At 31.7% G+C, this 3,386-nt stretch overlaps 1 pseudogene; it reads left to right on the top strand.

The window, feature by feature from the left end:
* The first annotated feature begins 1,400 nt into the window (after nt 1–1,400).
* LOC145012008 (UPF0481 protein At3g47200-like) lies at nt 1,401–2,935 on the top strand (annotated as a pseudogene).
* The last annotated feature ends 451 nt before the right edge of the window (nt 2,936–3,386 follow it).

Here is a 3,386-nt window from a genome sequence, read left to right as displayed (position 1 = left end):
ATATATATATATATATATATATATATATATATATATATATATATATATGACCAAGACTGCCCATTGATTTACTTAGCCTATATCTGTGTTCGAACTCCTTAAATAACATCGAATTGAACCACCATCTTTTCATAGAGTTTTCTTGCTCCATATTTGCATGAAAATACAATAGATGAATAGTCATTCGACGAAAAATCATTTAATTTATTTGAATATCTTATTTCCTATCAGAATAAGCATATCAATACAATCACTAGGATTATTAACTAATATAATAAGGAGTGTAAGTATTGAAAAAAGGATTTGTTCTCTCCTACAAACAATTTTTTCGTAAAATCTCGTCTAATAACTAATAATAAGTTAAGTTTCTATTACAATACGGAACAAAAAGGACAATATACAGGATGGGTAGAAAGAGTTGTGATACCTGTCTCGATCCAGGAAAAATACAGGATCTAAAATAATATCCCAATCCTAAGGATCCATAGGATTAATTGTGGATCCAACCAACACAAAAATAGAAAGATTTGAGTTGTTTAGTTTTCGAGTTTTTAGTTGAAATTTTTTATATCTATATAAGTATGTATCTATCTAAAATATATGCATGTTGGATTCGGCTCAATCTTTTATTTATATATATATATATATATATATATATATATATATATATATATATATATATATATATATATATATATATATATATATATATATATATATATATATATATATATATATATATATATATATATATATATCAAAAGATGCGAAACCCACCTTTTTATATCTATTACCAGCCCAATCCAAAATCAATTTTATATTAATTATTATAACTCCTAATTATTTTATATTCATGGTAGAATATTAAAGTAAAAAAATATAGAATTTTGTAATATTTTTTAAAAAGGTTTAGCCTCCAAAAATGAACTCCATATTTATTTAATATTAAAATATAACCCAACTTGGGTTTGAGATGGAGGCTTCCGTCGTTTGTTTCTTTTACTTCACTTTATTGTAACATTTTCTTTACATTATTTTAAACATATATATAGTGCATGCCCCCCTTTCTTATTTTATTGTTTAGTTGTTAAACCAAATTAATATGAATTTGTATTGGTATGAGTAGAACGTTACCATTCTGTCAAGAGCAAAGACAAAATGAATAACGTTATCTGACAAGTGACACCTATTATAAGTGGGAAGAAAAGTTAAATTAATGAGATCAACATAAATAATTAGATTAATGAGATAAATGGGAAGAAAACTTTTTTGGTGATTAAGTTTTAACATTTTGGCTTTGTTGTTTATACATTAGATTCCTCTATTAAAAAAAGACTAGAAACTCATATAAAAGACCAAGTACCAATGAAGAAGAAGCTCGAACTAGTATTTCAATTTCCAGTCGACTAACTAGGTGTAAACCTCTATCAGCACAACAAATTCCAATGGCAGATGGAGATGTGAATATCTCCATTGATGAAACCATCAAAGGTCTTCTAAATTCTGTACAAAACCGAAGTCCTATCGACCTATTTTCAACATGTATTGACATTGCTCCTAGTGGCCTTCGGGATCTCAGCCCTTCTTCTTTCAACCCTAGGGTGGTCTCCATAGGTCCTCTTCACAAAGAAAACGAAAATCTGAAAGCATTTGAAGGCCAGAAAGCAACTTATGTCCATGAACTATTGCATCCTCTCGATTCCCCAGTCGAGCAAACACTAAAAGAATGTGTGCTGAAGGTGGCTTTTTCAGTAGACAGAATCAGAGCATCCTATACCCCGAAGATCACCTATACTGACATGGAACTTGCCAAAATGATGGTTATGGATGCATGTTTCATACTTGGATTCATTGGCGCACTTTCAGAATCCAGTGATGAACCAGAACTCGAATACTTGTTGCGTGGCTCATCTATAGTTTAAGACCTCGTGCTTGTTGAAAACCAGATCCCTTTCTTTATTCTTCAAGACATTTTCGACTGCACAATCTTGAAATCCAAACCTGCAGCCTCTCTAACTGATCTTATCCTTCAACTCATACAAGTTTTCAACGCCTTTCAATCAAACATAACAATCAGCAACGTTTACCCATTTGTACCTCTTGATCATATTCTTGGTTTTCTTGATAGGTGTTACTGGCCATCAGTGGAATACTCTCCTTCACAAGGATTACCAAGTTCAGCAATCCACTCGACTGTAGAACTGGAGAGAGCAGGGATGATCTTTCAATGTAATCAAGATCATGAAAGATGGCAAATGGATATGGAGTTCAAATCTTCTAAGTTTTCATGTTTTTCGTGGTGTTGGGGGAAGCCTACTCTAAGAATGCCAGTATTGCGTATTGACAACTTCACTGAGTTGATTTTAAGGAACCTCATTGCTTATGAGCAGTCTTCTGGATTTCGTACTTATGTCACCTCGTATGCTATGGCCATGGATATGCTAGTCGATAATCAAGAAGACATTGCAAAGTTAATAGACTCAAAAGTCGTTGTCAACCATTTAGGTTCAAATGAAAAGGCTGCAAATATGATGAATAGTCTTTGCAAAGAACTTCCCTTATTAAGTTTCTATTACATTGATATCTGGCGACAAATGGATACCCACTACAATAGTTATTGGCCCAAAAATATATCGGCTTTGAAGCGTACATATTTCAGTAGTCCATGGAATATGATTGCTCTACTTGCTGGTATTGCCCTCTTTGCTCTTACCATAGTTCAGACCATATATACTGTCAATGCCGCATAGTGAAAAATTGCTTTTTTCTTAAGCTGCTGGAAGCAACCTGTAGTTGATTTGAATTGCTTTGAGATGTGTCTTTTTTTTATTTGTTAACGCTTGCAACATGTTTATGTCAATCTTCATCTTGAGGGGTTCCTCAAAACATGGTGATTACTTGTCCTTTAAGATTTATATATTCAAAATTTCTATCATTTAGAAATGTAATGTTTTTGTTAGTTATTATACACTTGCGAATAGTTGTATCACCCACATTTTTATAAATATTTATAACAATTGCCCCGTCTTATTACTTCATAACAACTTATAAATAAATAAATGTTAGGTTGATATGCTTCCATTTGGTGAAATGTACAACTATTTCGTTAAATTGGGTTTTGGTAAGGATGTTATTCGGATCGGAACCGGACTAAACCGACCTAAATCCGAATAACTGAAAACCGAATAAGGCTAATTGGAAGAACCAAAACTCTGACCGATTAACATAATACAAGTTTGGTTTGGGTTAGTTATTAAATAACCAAATAATATTCACAATATGATTATCAACCTTATATAACCGCAAAGAACCAAATAAATTGTATTATGATTTCATAACGCGAATGACATTTACAGTATGATTATAAACACCATATTTTTTATTAT

The sequence above is a fragment of the Lactuca saligna genome, chromosome 8 (assembly GCF_052625555.1).
Source record: "Lactuca saligna cultivar CGN05327 chromosome 8, ASM5262555v1, whole genome shotgun sequence".
In the NCBI taxonomy this organism is placed as follows: Eukaryota; Viridiplantae; Streptophyta; class Magnoliopsida; order Asterales; family Asteraceae; genus Lactuca; species Lactuca saligna.
The sequence above is the reverse complement of the archived record's forward strand: the minus strand, read 5'-3'. Positions and strand labels throughout refer to the sequence as shown.